This window comes from Vipera berus (genome assembly GCF_964194415.1).
Source record: "Vipera berus genome assembly, chromosome: Z".
Taxonomy (NCBI): domain Eukaryota; kingdom Metazoa; phylum Chordata; class Lepidosauria; order Squamata; family Viperidae; genus Vipera; species Vipera berus.
In genome coordinates, this window is record NC_138205.1 from 3,248,127 (window position 1) to 3,271,060 (window position 22,934).

The window sequence follows — 22,934 nt, forward strand, 5'->3', positions numbered from 1 at the left end:
CTTGAAGTGCTCCCTCCCTGAGGGAGTCGCGACACGGAATCCTGAGGGATCCCATAGATTCCTTTTCCACTGTAAAGATCAATCCAAGTCAATAATTGTAGATCAACATCTCAATGATAGTACCTTCAATGTCAGAACTGAAAATCTGAACTCTGACCAAATAATTATATGTCAATGCAAGATCAGGGAATCATCTGGGCCTGGGGGATGGTCGTCTGCTCCTGAAAGTAACCAGCTGGTCTTCTCAGTTGTTGGTAAGATGGATACTCATTGCCCGGAAATATTCACATCAAAGGCAGTTCTAATACTCAACCTATGAAAATGCACAATAAACCTTTCAAAAATTCTAAATTTTCTATTCTAAATTTTCAACAGCAGGACAGGGTAAAAATATTCTTCCAAGTAATATTAAATCGTCCTCCTTCTTTCCTAGTCATACCAGTTTGGATCCAAGATTCATATTCTATTTGGAGATATGCCTGGAGATGGATTCTTTTTCTAATTCTGCTGGTTCCAATTGTCTTTTATTGCTGGAAGCAAAAGAGCAGTACGTGAAGGATTTGGGTTCAAGGGTTCCCTTATCAAAGGTTGCTCTTGTAGTTGGGTATGTTGATTGAGGGGTCCTCTGGGGAAGCAGGAAAGGAAAACCAGAGCCGGAAATGAGAGGGATGGGAAGATGATATGTAAGGATGGTGGAAAGTAGTTTCATGGGTGTGTTTTTTTCTTTTTATTGCTGCCATGGAAGCATCTCAATCACAGGAACAATTTCAACTAATGGAAAAGAAAGAGAAAGGAGATCATCTTTCAGTGATGGAGCCTCAAGCAGCAACACCCTCATCAGTCAAGGTAGCTGGTGGAATTCATGGGTGACTTTAATTATTATTATTTTTTTAATTCCATTTATATCCCGCCCTTCTCCAAAGACTCAGGGCGGCTTACAAGCTTAGCAGTAGCCTTCATTCTATGTATATGCCTGCTTATTAGGGCTTTCACACACACACACCCCCAAGCGGCATTATTACAAAGTCAGCTTAATTGCCCCCAACAATCTGGGTCCTCATTTTACCTACCTCGGAAGGATGGAAGGCTGAGTCAACCTTGAGCCTGGTGGGACTCGAACCTGCACTAATTGCAGGCAGCTGGTGTTACTTAAGGAGGCATTAGCCCACTGCTCCACCAAGGCTACAGCAGTGTCTACAGCAGGGGCCTTCTATGGCCCTTTTATGACTTGTGGAATTCAACTCCCCAAATTCCTCAGCCAGCATGCAGGGAAGGTCTATCACACTGGAGAGTGATACTAGGTTTATGGAATCCTCTCCAATAACTTACAGTGTCCTCTGGAATCACCCAACTATTGCTGTCTACAAACAAGAATGATATAGATGGGCTTTAGAGGGCCTGAGGAATATTGGTGTAATATTGGTAGATAATGAACTTAAATCTTAAAATTCAAGCAGGATTTACCTCCCCTCATTCCATCTGTTTTGATCTCTGTCAACATCTATTCTCCATTTCTTCATTTACTTGGTTTCAAGCAAAGAATTTAGGCATTTTAGTACCCCTGGATATTCCTTTAAAAATAGGAAAGAATAATTCTCCTTATGTCTAACAAATTATGTGTTGGCCATAAAATTAAATGGCCTTGAAGTTTGCAGAAAAATATGCAGAGAAAGATAGATTTAAGAAAATTAAGTATCTTAGAAGCCAACAAAGATTCCTCTACTCAAGGTTTTAGAGGAATGTCCTTGCGGGTTTCTCAGGAGTATCTCATCACCATCAAAATCAGAACACCAGACTGGGTCCGGTCTGATGCCAAAAGCCAATCCTTCTTTTCTCTGATGGGCTTGTCAATCTTTCTAGAAGACCGGTCAACCTTATTTATTTATAAAAATTCTGCAAAATGATGCAGAAATCCCTTCATTGGTTCTTGAGCTGCCGGTAAACTAAATGTTTGAACAATGCGCTCTCTTTCCCTTAGTTTCCCCAGAACTCTGAGGCCACCTACAGCAATGTTCAGGACATTTCCACTCAGAAGAACCATCTTACAGAAGAAGAAGAAGAAGAAGAAGAAGAAGAAGAAGAAGAAGAAGAAGAAGAAGAAGAAGAAGAAGAAGAAGAAGAAGAAGAAGAAGAAGAAGAAGAAGAAGAAGAAGAAGAAGAAGAAGAAGAAGAGGGGCCAATGTATCTAAACTTGATTGCAGCAGAATAATACAGCTCTCTTGGTGCAGTCTCTTACTAGGCCTAGACATGCTCATGACCTGGGAAGAAATGATGAGGTACTTCAGTTTATGGCAAGACGAGAAAGCCCATCAAAATGGGGGAAATCTTTGCTCTCCTCCTCTTCTACAAGTCTCAGATCTGTCTAGACTGGTGCCTGCTGGGAAGATTTTTGTCTCAGCTTTCCACAACGTTTTTCTGTCTATTGGATAGATCTAATACGAACAACTGCCATGAGGTCTAGTTTAGAGGCCCTTTTCCACACTGAAATTCAATTTGCCAGCTCGTAGGAGCTCGCCTTCATCCTGTTGAGTTTCACTTCTGACTCTCATGTGTGACAGAAGATCCAAGGCTTCTTCCTTGTTGACCTGTTCCTATCTATGCTTGTTTGAAGCCATGGGAAATGTCCTTTGGGATATTTTGCTTTGGATACTAGCTGAGTCTCTTAGCTAACAACCCCTATCCCATTTTCTCAGAGATACAAGTTTTATTCTTTCTTAGCTCCACCTTGCCTTTTTTTCTCCTTCCATTTTTTTGATGGGTTGAATGGTGCATGGAGGTGATAGATAGATGATAGATAGATAGATAGATAGATAGATAGATAGATAGATAGATAGATAGATAGATAGATAGATAGATAAGAAGAGAGGTATACATACATACATATATACATTCATGCATTTGGTACACTATGCTATTTCAATATGGTGATGTTCATATAATAGATGCTTAATATTCTATTATTTAAGTTCCTTGGAGTACTGAATATCGATATGAGGGGAAAAATAGATATTTTATCAGTATTAATTACAGCTTTGGATATTGGTGTTACAAATATTATGATAGTTTGACTTTTTCTTCAAAGTTAAATATAACATTGGAAATAAATTGAAAAATGAAAGAAGAGTGTGCATCGAAGTATTTGTTTTGTAATAAAAGGTTCAGTCTCAAGCTAAGTTACTTGACAACAAAATGTTCATCATGTTGTTGCTTGAGGCATACATGTGTTTGTGTGTCTGTGTGTGTCTGTGTGTGTCTGTGTGTGAGTGTCTCTGTGTGTGTGCGTGCACTAATGCATGTATTGAACAGTAAGAAACTACCAACAAAGAGTTGGAATTCCCAATTTTAACAAATCGAAGGGCTAGACTTGTAAAGAAAGTCAAAATTTGTGACCTGTTACTTTAAAGTGTGATTCATTCAACAAAAGAATTCAGCAAAAGAATCTCCATCTTCAGCAACAGAAGTTTAGCCTGGAGAAGAGGATGAGGCAGGAAGAGATGGCAAGGCTCTTCCAAATTGTTTAGAGCACTTCCAGAAATCAGGAAACTATTACCGTAGCTGAAATTTCAAGGAAAACAGATTTTGGTTGGTCGACAGCAAAAAAAAAATTTCTTAAGAGGAACTGAAGGCTTTGGGAAGGCCTGGATTTTCCTTCATGGGAAATCTTTTAGCAGAGGTGGGAAGAGCATCCATCAGGGATGCTACAGACTGGGATTCAGCTCCAGATCTTAAATTCTGTGGAGCAGAAGTTATTTTTTAAATTACCTTTCAAGCCTCCCAGAGTCATCTTGTAGGGCAGATGTGTGGCATAGAAATTGGATGGATGGATGGATGGATGGATGGATGGATGGATGGATGGATGGATGGATGGATAGATAGATAGATAGATAGATAGATAGATAGATAGATAGATAGATAGATAGATAGATAGATAGATAGATAAGGCAGGCAGATAGATATAGAAATAGAGAGGATAGAGATAGGCAGGCAGGCAGGCAGACAGACAGATAGCTGAAATGAGGCAACGCCACAATTCAACAGGGTAGGCAATGGAGGGAAGCCACGCAGACTACCACATACACAAAACACACAGATTCAGTGAGAGAGCTGGGATTGTTTAAAACAGCATTTCTCAACCTTGGCCCCTTTAAGATGGGTAGACTTCCACTGCCAAAATCCCACAGCCAGCTTGGGTGGACTTCCGCTCCCAGAATCCCCCAGGCAGCGTACTGGGCTAGAACCAGAAGACCCTCATTTCCCAGTGCAATATTTCATTCCAGGTGTTTCCAAATGTGGCTCCAGTTCCCTTTTCCCATCACTGAGCTTCCCACAAACAGCTCCAGGAGTTTCTCATCCCATAATATCCCAGCTCTCCTCTGCTGCATTTGTAGCGTTCACCCTGAAAGGAGACTCTGGCCGATGACCGATTCCTTCTGTCCCTCTCCTCTGATGACCGGCCTGCCTGGCCCAAACCCCCCCACACCTCTCGGCATTTGTGAGGCTTTGATTCAGATAATCTCCCACAAAGCATGAGCCATTTTCCCCCCTCAGAACAAGATTCTCTCTCTCTCCATCTCCCCTCAGGCGCCAAGGGTTTTTTCTCCCCTTAGTCCATTTTTCCCGCCTTTTTTCCCTTGGAATGCTGGGCCCTGTAGTTCTGCTGTCCTGCACTCTAAGGCCCTCCTCCTAGGTGGAGCCTACATCTCCCAGAATCCCACGCTCGGCTCCTCCTCCTCCTCCTCCTCCTCCTCCTGTTCAGAGCTTGAAGTGATGGCCAAAATTGGCTGAAGCTCCTGCCTCCATTTGCTGGACCCCAATTAGAATACCCAGATTATGGCAAATACTCAGCAAATCAAAATGGTTGAAAGAAAGAGAGAAAGAAAGAAAGAAAGACTAGTTAAAATACAAAAGAACCCATGTGAGTTAACCAGTGCAGTGGTACTACAAAAACCATATTGCAGGTATTACAAAGCCCATACTGCGTGGCCCTAAAAGGGATGAGGTTCCAGCCACCAGCCTAATTAGCAATACATTTGAAAGGAGCAGAGAAAGGCGGCTAATTCAAATACAAGAAAACCCATGTGAGGTAACCAGTGCAGTGGTATTACAAAAACCATATTGCAGGTAGTACAAAGTCCATACTGCATGGCCCTCAAAAGGGCAAGGTTCCAGCCACCACCATGATTAGCAATACTGTTATGTATTCACATGTTTAATCATACTTATTGTAAACGTTAATCACACTTTAATATAAACCAACGGGCTGAGGTAAAAACCGCGGCAGCTTTTGACAGCTGTCAAAAGCTGCCGGAGGGAACCACGCAGGCGCTAACCGACTGACAGCTCTCGGCTGTCAAAGTCGCCGGCGACAGCGCACGCGCCACCAGATGACAGCTCCGAGCTGTCAAACCAGCCCGACGCCGATTGGCTGAAACAAACGAAGCGGGAAACCGGCACAGCCCCGATTGGTCAGACATCTGACAGCTGCAAGTATAAATAGAGCGATGTTCTTGTCCTCGGACAAGCGCTGGCTCTTCGGCTTTGAAACGGAGATGAGCACCGGCCCCTAGAGTCGGAAACGACTAGCACGCATGTGCGGGGGAACCTTTACCTTTACCTCTTCTGATTGTTTGCCTGGTTCCAAATAAAGTCAAGTTCTGTTTAACCTCGCTGTCCTGCCTGCTCCTTCAAAGCACTGGCAACGAGGATGGGATTGTCTGCTTCGCGTAGCTGAAGTCACCGCCTAAGGGGAGAAGAGATTTTTTCCCTTAGCCCGAGCTGGTGACTTGCTGAAGTCACTGACTGGAAGCATAGCTTCCATAATAACGCAAGCAGCACCCACGGCCGGACAGCATGACGAACCACGGCCATATTCGTGAATTCAACACCCGCCACCCAGAGTGCTGGGAATCACACCTAGGCCAGGTAGAAGGGTACCTGGTGGTTAAGAAGATAACCGACGATCGGGCCAAAGCAGCTGCACTGCTCTGGCTCAGCGGACCTGCCGTATACGATGCCACTGTGGGACTATTCAGTCCGGAACCCATCGCAACTATATCCTACGCAGAACTCACCGAGGGACTGAGCAAACACTTTATGCCAACGAAGTCAGAGCTGTTCTGGAGAGTGAATTTTGCCCGATGCGTACAACTCCCGGACGAACCCGCCAATGACTTCATAACTCGAGTCAGGCACGCTGCACGGCGGTGTCGGTTCCCTGACCTGGAGGACCGGATCCATGACCAAATCGTTATCGGGCTTAAAGACGAGCGCCTGCGAAGAAAACTAATCGCCAAACCCGCTCTAACGCTGGCAGAAGTAGCCATGGAAGTCATCGCCTATGAAGATAGCCACGGCGACAACCCCCGACCCCCTGATAGCGGACCCAGCGGGTCCGTGCACCAGGAGGACGGCACCTTCAGCGGGCCAGAGGACGACGACATCGCCGTGGACATCGATGCCGTTCAGCGTCGATTCGAGAGACTCAAGCCCCAGCGCAACAGCCGAGGGGGTTCTTTCAATAACAACAAGAGCACCAGCTACCAGCCTAGCAGAGCCAAATGTGCCAGCTGCGGTGGGAACCACCCGAGGGCATCGTGCCGGTTCCGCAGTGCCAAATGCCACGGATGCGGGAAAACAGGTCACCTCAAAGCCGTGTGCCGTAGCCTGAGCCAAGAAAACCTACATGAATTGGAGGTGACGTCTGCAGGTACGAACCGACCCACATCCAGGGAAAAACAAAAATTTAAACCCCTAGTACAAAATGTTAAGGGAAAAGCAAGGGAAAATACGATCCACACCATCCTTAAGCCCAAAGTTAAAGTGGACGTCCTAATCCACGGAGTCCCTTGCGAGATGGAAGTTGACTCAGGGTCCTCCGCCTCTCTCATCTCATGGCAAACTTACAAGAACATTTGTAGCCGCAGCCGGCAGCAACCTGCCTTACGTCCCACTAAACTCCGCCTAGCGGATTTTCAAAAAACTCCCATTAAGCTCAAGGGAAAAGCCTCAGTCCCAACGGAATTTAGGCAATTTAAGGGACCCCTCACTATACTAGTCACCCAAGAAAACAGGACCAGCCTGCTGGGGCTGGACTGGTTTGAGGCATTAGGAATAGCACTAACAGGCGTTAACACCACTCAGCTGTCAAACTTAGACACCGTCTGCTATCAATTTGCGGACGTTTTTGACGGCTCGCTAGGGAAATATACAGGACCCCCGGTGTCACTAAAATTGAACCCTAACGTAATGCCCGTAAGAATTAAGGCTAGGAGGGTCCCCTTTGCTTTAAGAGAAAAAATAGAAAACGAACTAGACAGGCTAGTTAAATTGGGAGTTTTAGAACCAGTCGAAGGGGCCGAATGGGAAACACCTATAGTAACCCCAATCAAGCCCAATGGCCAAATCAGACTCTGCGCTGATTATAAGGCCACCCTGAACCGCGCATTAAATGCCCATGCTTACCCTGTCCCGGCTGTCAAAGACATCCTCGCGGCCATTAAGTCAGGCGCCATTTTCGCGAAATTAGACTTGGCGCAGGCGTACTTACAGCTGCCTGTCACCCCTGACACCGCACGCACAAGGGAGCCTTCAAAATTAACCGCCTTCAATTCGGCATATCTGCAGCCCCAGGGATCTTTCAAGAAATCATGGAAAAAACACTAAAGGGAATCCCTGGGGTCTGCCCATATTTTGACGACGTCCTAATTGCAGGGGAATCGGAATGGGACTTAGCAACCAAGCTGGCAAAGGTGCTCCTTAGGTTCAGAACAGCAGGGCTCAAATTAAGGCGAGACAAATGCTCCATAGGGGTGCCCTCAGCGGAATTCCTAGGGTTCAAAATTGATGCAAAAGGGATTCACCCCACTGAGTCTAAAATAAAAGCCATCAAAACAGCCCCTATCCCAAAAAACAAACAAGAACTGCAAGCCTTTCTGGGATTAGTTAATTTCTACCACACCTTCCTGCCACATAAAGCCACAATAGCAGAACCTCTCCATAGGCTTTTGGACAAGGGCAACCCCTGGTCTTGGTCCCAGCAGCACGATGCAAGTTTTAGGCTTCTAAAAAACTTACTGACCAGCAACGCCACAGTAGCACTGTTCAACGAACAGCTACCCCTTGTTTGGCATGCGACGCCTCTCCCTACGGCATAGGAGCAGTCCTAAGTCACTTAACGAGGGAAGGAACCCAAACTCCTATAGCGTTCTATTCCAGAACGCTGTCAAAACCTGAGCGCAATTACGCTCAAATCGATAAAGAGGCTTTAGCCATAGTGGCCAGCGTGAAGAAGTTTCACGACTACCTCTATGGTCGCCAATTTACCATTTTTACAGACCACAAGCCCCTGTTAGGAATTTTTACAGTTAATAAACAAACACCCCAAATTTTATCTCCCCGTATCCTCAGATGGTCTACCTTTTTGTCAGCCTATTCCTTTACGCTAGAACACAAGCCAGGGAAAAGCATGGGTCACGCAGACGGGCTTAGCAGACTTCCCCTACCAGAGATATACCCTGACCCTGCACCAGCTGGGAAGATACTAGCCATTTCTGAATTGCCCGAATGCCCCTTATCAGTCAGGGACATTTCGTCCGCTACAGCTGCAGACAAAATCCTGGGGAGAGTTTTAGGGTACGTGACTTCAGGGTGGCAACACGCGCCCCCAGGAGCAGAATTCCAGCCCTACTTTACAAAACAGAAAGAATTATCTACCCACCAAGGGTGCGTATTATGGGGCAGCAGGGTCATAATTCCGGAAAAACATAGGACCAAAGTCCTAGCAAGCCTACACGAGGGTCATCCAGGAACTGTCAAAATGAAAGCTTTAGCCAGAAGCTACGTCTGGTGGCCTGGCCTCGACAAACAAATAGAAACACATGTGGCCGGATGTTACCCCTGTCAACTTGTCAGAGCTGCCCAGCCCCAAACTCCTGTACACAGGTGGGAAACGACAAAAAAGCCTTGGTCTCGTGTCCATTTAGACTTTGCAGGTCCCTTCCAAGGACAAATGTTCCTAATCGTGGTAGATAGTTATTCCAAGTGGTTAGAGGTGGTCCCAGTCACAAGCACGACCTCTGCAGCCACAATACAAGTATTAAGGGGGTTGTTTGCCACACATGGGCTACCGGATGTGTTAGTCTCTGATAACGGCCCCCAATTTACTTCCCACGAATTCCAGAGTTTCACAACGGCGAACTCTATTAGGCACACCACCACGGCTCCGTTTCACCCCTCGACGAACGGCTTGGCTGAGGTGATGGTGAAATCAACCAAAGAGGCACTGCGGAAAATCATCACCGGCAATTGGCACCGCAGACTTGCTCAATTTCTATTAGCGCAACACACCACCCCCTGCACGACCACCGGGAAGTCCCCGGCAGAACTCCGCTGGGGCAAACAACTTACGACCAGATTGGATCGCTTACATCCAGACAGAACCCCAGCAGACCCAGAACTTCCCCTCCGGCACAGGACTCTCAATACCGGGCAAGCCGTCTGGGCTAGAAACTACGGAGGCGGGAATAAGTGGATACAGGGGGTCATCATAGAACAGACTGGACCCCTGTCATACATCATCGATACCGGAAACAACACCCACCTCCGTAGACACATCGACCAGTTATGGCAACGCAGCCCACAAAATATGGGGGAAAGGGGGAACTACGAAATGCCATCAGAACCCACCCACCCCCGCAAACACTGTCACACCAAAACCTCCCCGAGCAAATGTCATCACAGCAAAACCCCGAACAGAATGACTTTTATCCACAACACGATTCTAACGAGAGGGACCCAGAAACGGTGGAGCCAAACCCTCTGCCCCCCGAGCCTGACTCTAACAGAAGCACTACACCTAGAGGCAAGGAACGGCCAGAGGAGACACCCCCCCGACGCTCCGAAAGAACAAAAAGACCCCCCGCCTACTTGAGAGACTTCGAATGGGGAAAACCGAAAAGAAACAGCCGAGGGGAAACTTCAACTCAATCAGAGGGAGGGGTAAGGGGTGTTATGTATTCACATGTTTAATCATACTTATTGTAAACGTTAATCACACTTTAATATAAACCAACGGGGCTGAGGTAAAAACCGCGGCAGCTTTTGACAGCTGTCGAAAGCTGCCGGAGGGAACCACGCAGGCGCTAACCGACTGACAGCTCTCGGCTGTCAAAGTCGCCGGCGACAGCGCACGCGCCACCAGATGACAGCTCCGAGCTGTCAAACCAGCCCGACGCCGATTGGCTGAAACAAACAAAGCGGGAAACCGGCACAGCCCCGATTGGTCAGACATCTGACAGCTGCAAGTATAAATAGAGCGATGTTCTTCTGATTGTTTGCCTGGTTCCAAATAAAGTCAAGTTCTGTTTAACCTCGCTGTCCTGCCTGCTCCTTCAAAGCAAATACATTTGAAAGGAAGAGAGCAAGAAGGCTAATTAAAATACAAGAGAAGCCATGTGAGTTAACCAGTTCAGAAACCATATTGTTAGTATTACAAAGTCCATAGTGCATGGCCCTCATAGGGGCAAGACTCCAGCCAAATAAGAGACTACTGGAGACAAAATGGACGTTAGGCCATGCCGCTCAAGGCAGGAAGTAAATGAAGGTATCCTTCAAAAATGGTTCTTTGGCTTCCGCTTTCATAATCTAGTGCAGGGGTAGGCAACCTCGGCTCTTTTATGACTCATGGACTTCAGCTCAGAGAGAAGAAAATCACCAGCAGCAACCATAAATCTGCGTAATTTGGAAGATGAAAATGCCACTGATAAACCAGGGATACAAATTCCCTGTTTGAACCAGTGAAAACATGGCAAACATTGTGAATGGGAGACCTGCATGTCTAAAGAGGATGCTTGTGGAGACCCATCTTCCAGCCCCACGGGACCCAGGTTTGGGGCAGAACAGCAACCGTGGCATGAAAAACCACAACAGCAATTGCAGAATCCCTTATATTTTTTAAAAAAACTCTTATAATATTTTTTGAAGCTCAAATAGTTTGGCCATCTAATGAGAAGAAAAGATTGATTGGAAAAGACTCCGATGTTGGGAAAGATGGAAGACAAAAGGAGAAGGGGACAGCAGTGGATGAGGTTATTAGATAGTGTCATTGACAGAATAAACATGAATTGGAGCAAAATTTGGGTGGGCCTGGCATGCTATAGTCAATGGGGTTGCGAAGAGTCAGACACAATTTGGTGACTGAAGAACAACAAAAGCATTTTTTATTTATTTGACAGGATTTATATCTCCTCCACTGATTTCTCCTTCAACAAGGACAGGAGGAATCATTTAGCACAAAAAGGGGAAGGCAGGACAGGTATTCCTGGTCAGTAACTGGACAATAGGCCAATATTTCTACTGGTTAGGAAGAGTAAAAGATCAAGGCTGTAAATTCTGAGTGATTTTGGTGGACCCCTAAAGGTATGCCCCGAGTTTCTCAGTCTTGACAGCTTGAAGATGGGTGGACTTCAACTCCCAGGATTCTCCAGACAGCCACGAATTCTAGGAGTTTAAAGTCCATCCATCTTCCAGTTGCTGAGGTTGAGAAACCCTGGCTTCAACCACGTCTATTCCCAAATACCCCAACAGAACCAGAGCAAGTCCTCCATTCCTGGTGGTGAAAAGGTTGGTCTTCTGAAAGTGGCCTTTGGAGAAGTAATCAGTGGGCTGTTCTGCTGGTTACTTGAACCAGGACATCGCTGTACACAACTTGGTCCACTTCCTGGGTCTTCAGAGGATTCTTGGTCCTGGGTTCCAAAGGGATCACTGTGGATGACGTCTTGACAAAAGCATACGTGAGTTCTGAATTCTAGGAAGCCAGGAAAAGACAAGCTTGAAATTCAACCAGAATCCATCATAAAGGAGACTTTCTAACGTTTATTTTGGAAGGTGTTTACAAATGGAAACCAGTTGACTCTTCCGGAATCCTCGGCAACACAAATCCAGTGTAAATGGCAACCACACCACACCAGGCCCAACCCAGATCCTCTACCTCCTGTCACCCAGAGAGACTTCTACCAGGATGACCATCCACTTTGATTTACCTATGACCTGCCAGAAGGAATCCCTAATATCTAAGATGCTCTCAATCTTTCTAGTTTGAAAACCAACAATTCATTCACAATAAAACCAAATATTAGTAGAATAAGAGAGTACTGGAGACAAAATGGACGTTAGGCCATGCCGCTCAAGGCAGGAAGTAAATGAAGCTATCCTTCAAAAATGGTTCTTTGGCTTCCGCTTTCATAATCTAGTGCAGGGGTAGGCAACTTCGGCTCTTTTATGACTCATGGACTTCAACTCCCAGAATTCCTGAGTCAGCATAGCTGACTCAGGAATTCTGGGAGTTGAAGTCCGCTGACTCAGGAATTCTGGGAGTTCAAGTCCATGAGTCATAAAAGAGCCGTGGTTGCCTACCCCTGATATAGTGATTGGAAATCCATCTCTCCCTCCAGAAGTGGTTCCTCTCTCAAAATCCTCTAGAAAGTTTTTCTATTATTCCATCAGAATTTCACTACCGGGAAATTTCACTCCGCAATAGCTCTGAAACTGCCCAGGATTCCCAATTCCTTCATAAACGGTCCTGCCCAGAAAAGGAAGAATCCTTGAAGTGGTTACCTGTAAATCTTCCCTGTCTACGTCCTCAGATCCAAGATCATTTAATCTGACTTCCTCCTTCTTCTCTTTAGGCTCAGATCTTCTCTGGCATCCTGATGCTTCCAGATCCATGCAAAAAAGAGGAAGCTAGGAATAAACAAACGTGACTTGCACATCCTAGTTATTCCATCATCTTAGAAACAAAGTAAAGGTAGATACACCCTCAAGCTCAGCTTCACTGGGCTGCAGTGTCCATGCTATTTCTTGAAAAGTGCCCACTCTACAGCTAAGAAACTTCTTGGATATTCCCATCCAGGGAATACTCAGGGCCAACCTACTTACCTTCTAAGATTTGCTATCTGCTGATATTCTGGCTGGGAGGAGAAGACTCTCCTTTAACGCCAAATAAGCTCAGTTCAGCCACCTTCTCCCAGGACAGGGAATATCCCAACTCAATTACTATTGAGGGTAGATACAGTGGGGGCTCAGGGGGATGTTGATTATGTCAACAGCCAAGACCCTCCTAATCCTTTGAGATTCCCAAGGCCAAAAGTCTATCAAATTGTGGGACAGGCAACAAGAACTATGCCTATCAGAGTAGTCTCCATTATGTTGAAGAAGGACCTCTTGGAGCTCTACTCTTCCAAGTGGCTTCGTCCACTTCCGCAACGAAGGTTCCTCTCTAGCCACTTGACCGAGATTAAGGGTGGTTCCCGCTACGTTTGAATTTGGGACTCACACACCTACCGTTCTTCTCCCTGCTGCAGCAGAAAACCAGTGGGGCTCCCAGGAAGAGCACAAGGAGAGCCAACGCCGCATAGCCCACTAATGGGGCAGATGGGGCTGGTAGAACTGCAAAGGAAAAGGGGGAGATGTATCATTTTGCAAGATTTCTTTGGATAGTTAAATCAGTTTTTGCAAAGGGTTCCTTCCACATTTAGGCAGCAGATGACTCCACCTTCTGAAAAGACACACCTGTGATATTCACTGTCTGGCTCCAAGGAGACATGATCCAGTGCCCATTTATGTTTTCCTCATATCTGCAAGAAAGTCCCAGGCTTCCATTGCATTTGGCATATAGGAAGGCTACTGACGTATTTAGAGTAAGAAGCCCAGAGTCTCTGCTGCTCCTCAGAAGACCTTCATTGCTGGAGGTCATTTCCACACCCTTCCATGAGAAATGGAACCTTTTGGTGTTATTGCCCTCATTGGGCAAACACAGGATGGGCAGGACTTTGCCTTCCCTCAGGGATCCAGAGGGAGGCCGCAGCTTCAACACTGGGGGAGGCAGAGGATCTGGAGAAGAGAAAAATGAGAATTAGCTTGGTGGTGCTTGGATTCCACTGTCTCTAGGGTGGAGTGTTATGTATTAGGCTTTTTAGGAACACCTAAGCACTTGTATAGGGACACGGTGGCTCAGTGGGTTAGGACGCTGAGCTTGTCGATCAGAAGGTCGGCAGTTTGGCAGGTCGAATCCCGAGTGCCACGTAACAGAGTGAGCACCTGTTACTCGTCCCAGCTTCTGCCAACCCAGCAGTTTGAAAGCACGTAAAAATGCAAGTAGAAAAATAGGGACCACTACGGTGGGAAGGTAACAGCGTTCTGTGCGCCTTTGGCATCTAGTCATGCCGGCCAGCCACATGACCACAGAGACGTCCTCGGAGATGAGCACCGGCCCCTAGAGTCGGAAACGACTAGCACGCATGTGCGGGGCAACCTTTACCTTTAAGCACTTGTATAAGAGTCACCACTAGGAGGCGTTGAACTGTAACTGTTTTGGCGGGAAGCAGTTTTGGCGGGAAACAGAGGTTCAATCCGATTGGTTGGCTATATAAAGAGTGCAGGTAGCCCCCATTCCCCAGTACAGTCACTTCCACCAATAAAGAGCTGTTATGTTGTACTCATCGGCCTGGCGTCCTTCCTGCTCTACAGAACCCACTACACAACATGGAGACTTTCTGGGACTTCATCGGGGAAATACTTTCATATACAAGCTCTAAATAAATAAAGCCCCGGTTACAGGAATCCACATTTTCAAAATGAAAGGGGAAAACTGCGTACCTCTCACCACTATTGAGACAGGATGACTCCATTCTGAAGAGATGGCTCTCCCATATTTCCGTTCTTGGTACCGGCATTTATATAATCCAGAATCTTCCCTCGTGGCTGTGAGGACCAGGGAGTTGTCTTCAGGCCAATCCAGACCCTTTATAGAGGTCTCATTCTCATTTTTCCTTATTTGGTATTGTCTCCGGCTTTGAACAGTGTTGTTGGGAGCTGAGCACCTGAGAGAAATGTTCTCCCCAACCAGATACAGAGGTTCTGGAGGGACTGGAGAAAGGCTGGGAGCTGGTGGACGACCTAGATAGATCCAGAGAGGAAAGAGAAGTGAATATCAAATGTCCTTCAGGCCGTCCCAGGGTTATCTTGACTGGCACCCATCAACATATCTGACTGCACTAAAGTTCTTGGTTGGACTTCCCTTCATGCAGAATGGAACTGATGGCCTCTTCTCTTTCCTCAGAAAATACTCCTTGGAATCGGAAGGTTGAAGAAATCTAGACTGGGCAGCTTGACAGCCTAAATAGTGGGGCAGAAATATCCCTGAAATCTCACTAATATTCCTTCACTCTCCAGAGATATTCTAAGGAGACAGAATCTCGGCAAGGCAGCACCAAAATCCCCCTGCTCCAACACGGTGAAGGTGTGCAACATCCCATTTCCTTCAGCTTTCCGGCGTAAAAGAAATTGGTCTGCTTGAACAACTTTCTCTGTCTCTTGTTTCGAGAACAATAAATATTTTTTTTATTTAATGCTGTGAGATGGTCTCACGAGGTCGATGTTCGTTAAGGTGCTTCCAAGTAAAAGGCATCACGCAGGAATGCAATCATTCGAAGCTTTATTTAACGATAAAGTAAATAGAAAGAGTTCCCTGGCATGGAGGCATCCATGCCTGGGTTAAGCTCATGGATGAGCAAGCAAGCAAGCAGAAAGAACAAAGAGAACAGAGAGCAAGCAGAGAGCAGCCCCTTGAGCAGAGGTATTTATGGGGGGTCTCAGCCCCTCCCTTACCATAAAACTCTCTCGCCAATGGGGCTGCAGGGGCCGGGGACCCCTGACCCACCAGTGGAAGCCTCTTTGCTCCCATCTGATGACCTTTTGGGGGAACTGCCATGGCTGGCACAAAACATCTAACAGAAACGATCTTGCAGTGATGGAGCCTCAAGCACCAATAGCAGCTACACCTTCACCTGTCAAGGTAGCTGGTGGGATTCAGGAGTTACTTAAATCAGTGTCTGCAGGAAAGTTCTGTTTACACTGGAGAGTGAAACTGGTTCATGGTATCCCCACCAATGACTGACAGTTTCTCTGAAGTCACGCAACTGTCATTGGGTGGAGACAAGAGTGATGCAGATGGGCTTTAGAGTGCTCAAACCAGGCTGTTCTCATGCTAGAAGATAGTTGAACTCTAGCCCTGCAGTTCAAGCCAGATTTACTTTCCATAAGTCAGTTTGTCTTGATCTCTTTGAACTTGAATAAGTTAAAGAATTGGCTTCTTTGATTCTTTCCTTATTTGGTTTCAACCATAAAATTTAGGCATTGTATTACCTCTAGATATTTTTTAAAACTGGAGAAAAATACTTTCTGGTCTCCAGTATAGCAAAACATGTATTGCCCAAGATACATGCAGTAATTGCCCTTGATGCCCATACAAATGTACCAAATGAAAGACATTTAAGAAAACTGTCTTAGAAGCCATTAAAAAATTCCTCTAATCAAGTGTTGGAGGCAAAGTTTTAGGGGATTGTCCGTGTACGTTTCTCAGGAGCATCCCATTACCTTCAGGAATCTGGGATAGGAAACCAGAATTGGTCACGTCTGATGCTGAAGGACAATCCTTTTCCTTCATGGGATGGCAATCTTTCTAGGCTGCAGCAGGCTAGTCAAGGTTATTTTGAAAAACGCTGTGAAATGACGGAGAAACCCCTTGTTCTCAAGAGGTTCCTCACCTGCAGGCAGATTGGGCAATGTCTTCTCTTTCCCTCACCTTCCCCAGGACTCTGAAGTTACCTCCAGCTGCATCCGGGACTCCTTCATTCGTTCTCCTCCTGGAACAACAACAAGGAAGAATTGTCTTACACAACAGGAAGAGGAGGGGATACATACAGTGACACTGTGTTCCAACACAAAAGGAGGCAGCAAGGTCATCCCTGATTGCAGCAAAAGGTGTCTGTCTTGGTCCAGTCTCTTCTTAGGCCTGGATATGGACCTCACCTTTGAAGAGATGATAAGGTGCAGCTGAGCTTCAGATTATAGCTGAAGAAAAAGCACATCAAATAGGGTGAAATCCTCAGCACGATCTTATTCTCTCAGTCCTATCTCGGTGTAGATTTGAGTCTGCTAGGTGTCAAGATTGAATCACTAGAATGCCTGCTAACTTTCTTTTTTTTCTTAGGTTCACAAACCCTGTTTTTCTCCTTTAGGTTTTTTTTTTGTTTGTTTGTTTTGATGGCTGGATGTTGTATGAAGGTCCCAATTCTGCCTTGGGATCTTCAGTAAAATTTAATGTCTGACAAAAAGCAAAATAAAGGCTAAAATAAAGATGCACCATGGAAACACGGGGCAAACAATCTTCACATTGAAAACCTCGCCCAAAGCCAAGGAAAGCTGAAGTCAGATGTTAAAGACCGTCACGTTTTCAGGGCTGAGATGCTATTCCCAATTACGGTCCCTAAATTAGGACTACTTTTATTTTAAGGGCCTTCTCAAATGAATGGTGCCTTGAGTCCTTTCTTCATATCATTGTAAACTCCAAATTGTAATTCAAGAGCAGATTTCCAGATTTAATCAAGAACGTTTTGGGAACACCACCTCACTCAAATTAAATGACTCATTTTTAAAGACCATTTGCTTTTGATTTACTTGTCCTGGATACTTTTTCTCCCCCAATTCCTAAGTTCTTGGAGATGTGTAACACGGATTGTAGGAGCAAATTTTAACAGTTTATTGAAATGAGATGATAGTTTGGATGCCCTTCAAACACATCGCAATTAGGATAATCACTCTGAGCTGATGGAGTTGCCAGAGATGGCTAAACTGACCCTTTTGATTGAAGAAAAGAACTTAAATACTTTTGTTTCCACATGGAGGCCGCTTCTGGACTTTGTGCTCGAGGTGGAGAAAATAAAAATGAAACTTTGATTTTGGGTTTTACTGATTAGATTGATTTGTTGTTATAGAAATGGCTATTTTGCACCAATTTGCAAAAGTAAAAAGTGGAGCTTTGATGTTACAGCTTCCTTCTACTGGAATAGAGGAAATCCGAAGTCAATGCCTTTCCTTTCCCTTGTCCCTCTCCACTGTGTCCTGCTATTTGCTTTTGTACTTTTGCATTTTACTTTATAATCGAATAAAATGTTATAAATTGCAAAAACAATTCAGATAATCGTTCTGTTGTTTTAGACACAAGAAACGATTTTCAGAAGTGTTTTAGGGGAACTATGTATCAGAACTATTTTTTTTCTAATTAATGGATTATCATTTGCTTTATTCTGTCTGTCTGCGGAAATGGGTGGCTTAGGATGAGCAATGTAGCTGATCAGGTCAGACACACAGAGCGGGGTGGGATGTTCAACCTTGCAAAAGAGCAGAACAACATGGCTTCTTGGCTTTCACACCTCCACCTCACCGGATGGCTATTTTTATTTCATTTTATTTATTTTATTTTATTTTTCATTCTCTTTGGGTACAAGAGAGCTCAGGAGGATGGGGGCAGGTCTCTGCTGCAGAGAGAAAGGCTTTGGTGTGGTGAAGGAGGCCGGGGAGCCGAGATGCGTCCTGGGCTGAGAGGGCGTGGGTGTGATGTCCTCGGTGGGGATGACGCAGTTCCTCCCTTGGCCGTTGAGTTGAAGGTCTGACTCAAGAGAAGCTGCAGCTCTTCATCTCTCTGGGGAAGGAAGAAGAGAGTGACGGAGACCAACAACATCTCTTTCTCAGGAATCCTGAAGTGAAGATGGAGGCCATCACTTGGATAACAGGTTTGGGACCTCCTTCTTCTACTTCCCTCAATCTCCTCTCCTGCACCCAAAAGATTATTGTTTTACTCCTGTTTATTGAAGAAGAGACACAGGCAGAAAGCTGGCTCTGGGGAAAAAAAGTGACCACATCTAGCAGGGAGTGGTGGGTTCTTATACCTCCTTGGGCTTCTGTTTGGAGTTGTTCCTGTGGCATGAACTTTGGCCTGAGTCTTAGTGTGCCCTTCTGGTATTCTGATAGTGGTGGGTTAATCCTATTGTGTCCCAAAGTTCTGCCTTTTTAATATTTCCTGAAATATTTTTTTTGTCTGGGAGTGGGGCTTACGTCTCAGACTCCCAACTCCTTTACTTCTCCTAATCCTTCTCGAGAAGCCTGAGCTTCCTTCTTCCTTGGTGAGCAATCATTTGAGCAATGGGGCACTTCCCTGCCTCTCCTCCCCATGTCCTCTGTCCCCAGTTCTCAGGATTCAGAGTCAGCTCAACTAAAGGAGGTTTGCGGGGATGCAGAGCAGCCTCTCTTCCCCCCATCAGAAACACCCAGAAGAGGACCCCATTGGCAATTTCATGGTCCACAAAAGAGATAGCTAGTGTGAGCAACGGATGAGGAAAGAAAGGGGTCATTCTGACGGTTGCAGGGAAGGGTGTTGAGTGTAAGGAGTCTCCCGTTTTGTCCTTCCTGCTCCTCTCAAGTAACTGGGAACTGGGGAGATCAGAACAGCTGAACTTCAGAGAGAAAACCCTCATGGGGCACAGAAGGTCCCCAGATCTGCTCCTAATTCCACCCATAACAGTTGGGGATGCTGGGGTGAAAGTCTTGCACAGTCTGCGATCATCTCTCCTTCTCTTAACTCCACCTTCCCTCTTTCTCTCTTTCAGTCCTTTCGTGGACCCTCCTGGCAGCAGGTAAGAGAAGAGACTCTCAGGCAGACTTTGCTTGTCTTCACATAAATGCGGACTGTGATTGTTGCAGTCTCTGAAGGAGGGAGAAGGGCAAATGAAGCCGAAAGCCCAAAGAGAGATTCAGAAGGAGAAAGGTCCACCTCTGTGGGTGTGGCTGCTCTGCTGTTCTTTTCCGCTGGGCTCAGTGCAATGGGCGGATCCAGTCCTTCCTGCTTCTTCAGGAGGCCGTGATCCACCCTGAGGAGATGCCTTCCTTCATGGAGACACATCCCTGGGTGTCCCTGCAGAACCAAAGCAAAGATCCTTTAACGTTTGGTTGGTAACCTTTTCCCCCAACGTGCAAAACTCAATAATAGTCATTCTTACAAGATAAGCATGAAAATCCTTCTGTTTATGTTCTGATGAAGAATGTCCATGTCATGTTCTTCTTCTCCCAATATAAAAATGAGAAGTGTCTACAAAAGGGGTCCCCAACCTGTAGGCCACAACCCACTACTGGTCCGTACCCTGCTGGCCACTGGACTGTGAGAATAGCAGTGGGTCAAGGATTCTCAGAGCAGACTGTGGATGGGAGCCATTCTGGGAATGGAGGTGGAGGTTCTGGTTTAGAGATTTATTCCAGGAGGAGACCAGAAGGAAAGTCTCAATGTTTTCTCTTTCTTTCCTCAGGTTCACAGAAAGATTCATCTCTACCAGCCCCCAGGCTGTCCTCACCTCTTCCACACACCGTCATTGTTAAAGGAGAAGAGGTTCCCTTCAAGTGCTCCCTCCCTGAGGGAGTCACGTCATGGAATCCTGAGGGATCCCATAGGTTCTATTTCTACTGTACAAATCAATCCAAGTCAATAATTGTATATCAATACCTCAATCATAATACCTTCAATGTCAGAACTGAAAATCTGAACTCTGACCAAATAATTATATGTAAATGCAAGATCAAGGTATCATCTGGGAGATGGACATCTGCTCCTGAAAGTAACCAGTTGGTCTTCTCAGTTGTTGGTAAGATGGATACTCATTGCCCGGAAATATTCACATCAAAGGCAGTTCTAATACTCAACCTATTAAAATGCACAATAAACCTTTCAAAAATTAATCCAGTGAACCAAACGAGCAGAGCCAACCTTAAATAAATAACGCCTCCTCTAAGAAAATGGTCAGGAGGACTTTCTTTCAATGGGGAAAATATCTCCCAAATTCTTTTTCAGTCTTACGTGCTACATACTTACCTATTTTTGTATTTTATGTTCTGTGCTACATTGGCTTATCTTTAATTTGAGGATTTGGCTGATGGGTAGACAAAGGTCATGATTGCTTGATCCAGTCTCTCTTGGGTGAAAAGGGGCAGTTTATGTATTATTTTCATCCCAAACTACAGCATTCCCCTTCCTTATTTCCCATCTTAATTTCCTTTCTCTGAAATATCACTCCTTTGTCTCATAGAAATGGTACCTTAGATTCAAGGAGATCCTATGGATGATCTCCGGGAACTCCCCTGCTTTAATGTAGACATTAATATGTTCCTGATGAACCTTTCTTGCAGATCAGCTTCCTTCCCCGCTGCTGGAGGTGGATCCGTTGTCCCAGAAGGTGAAGGAAGGTGACCCTTTGGTCTTCCTCTGCTCAGTGGAAGGAGGCAATGCAGAGAAGGTTTTCCATTTCTACAAGGATGGGATGGAGATCACCTCCAGGGAAGAAGGTCTTCTGGAACCCTCCAGTGAACCCACAGATCGTGTTCAAAGGGCCTCTTTGAGAATCCTACATGCGTCGTTCAACCACAGAGGAGAATTTGCTTGCAGTTATGAAGAAAAGAGAAGCAACCAGTGGTTCATGTCTTCTTGGAGCCAGGGGATAAACGTGACAGGTGAGCCAGTTAGGGGAAGGTTGGATGTGGTTAAATCTTGAGACCACCATGATAGGCTAGACTAGGGAGGCGAAAGAGCAATCTACAGAAAGGCAAATGGCTTCTGTGGGATTGCTAAGCAAATTCCACGAAGAAGACCACGAAAGGTTTAGAAGTGAGACTAATATAAGAGGTGACTATTTGAGTTTTAGATGAAATAGGATCTAAATTTTCAACAGCAGGACAGGGTAAAAATATTCTTCCAAGTAATATTAAATCATCCTCCTTCTTTCCTAGTCATACCAGTTTGGATCCAAGATTCATATTCTATTTGGAGATATGCCCGGGGATGGATTCTTTTTCTAATTCTGCTGGTTCCAATTGTCTTTCATTGCAGGAAGCAAAAGAGCAGTAAGTGAAGGATTTGGGTTCAAGGGTTCCCTTATCAAGGGTTGCTCTTGTAGTTGGGTATGTTGATTAACAGGTCCTCTGGGGAAGCAGGAAAGGAAAACCAGAGCCGGAAATGAGAGGGATGGGAAGATGATATGTAAGGATGGTGGAAAATAGTTTCATGGGCGTTTTTTTTTCTTTTTATTGCTGCCATGGAAGCATCTCAATCACAGGAACAATTTCAACTAATGGAAAAGAAAGAGAAAGGAGATCATCTTTCAGTGATGGAGCCTCAAGCAGCAACGCCCTCATCAGTCAAGGTAGCTGGTGGAATTCATGGGTGACTTTAATTATTATTATTTTTTAAATTCCATTTATATCCCACCCTTCTCCGAAGACTCAGGGCGGCTTACAAGCTTAGCAGTAGCCTTCATTCTATGTATATGCCTGCTTATTAGGGCTTTCACACACACACACCCCCAAGCGGCATTATTACAAAGTCAGCTTAATTGCCCCCAACAATCTGGGTCCTCATTTTACCTACCTCGGAAGGATGGAAGGCTGAGTCAACCTTGAGCCTGGTGGGACTCGAACCTGCACTAATTGCAGGCAGCTGGTGTTACTTAAGGAGGCATTAGCCCACTGCTCCACCAAGGCTACAGCAGTGTCTACAGCAGGGGCCTTCTATGGCTCTTTTATGACTTGTGGAATTCAACTCCCAAAATTCCTCAGCCAGCATGCAGGGAAGGTCTATCACACTGGAGAGTGATACTAGGTTTATGGAATCCTCACCAATAACTTACAGTGTCCTCTGGAATCACCCAACTATTGCTGCCTACAAACAAGAATGATATAGATGGGCTTTAGAGGGCCTGAGGAATATTGGTGTAATATTGGTAGATAACGAACTTAAATCTTAAAATTCAAGCAGGATTTACCTCCCCTAATTCCATCTGTTTTGATCTCTGTCAACACCTATTCTCCGTTTCTTCATTTACTTGGTTTCAAGCAAAGAATTTAGGCATTTTAGTACCCCTGGATATTCCTTTAAAAATAGGAAAGAATAATTCTCCTTATGTCTAACAAATTATGTGTTGGCCATAAAATTAAATGGCCTTGAAGTTCGCAGAAAAATACGAAGAGAAAGATAGATTTAAGAAAATTAAGTATCTTAG

The 22,934-nt window shown here is 45.3% G+C and overlaps 1 long non-coding RNA gene across 1 annotated transcript; it reads left to right on the forward strand.

Moving 5' to 3' along the window:
• The first annotated feature begins 18,559 nt into the window (after window positions 1-18,559).
• On the forward strand, window positions 18,560-20,249 carry LOC308677894. The gene is made up of 3 exons (XR_014028568.1): window positions 18,560-18,629; window positions 19,503-19,529; window positions 20,196-20,249. It is a non-coding gene; the product is annotated as an uncharacterized lncRNA (long non-coding RNA).
• Window positions 20,250-22,934: the final 2,685 nt, after the last annotated feature.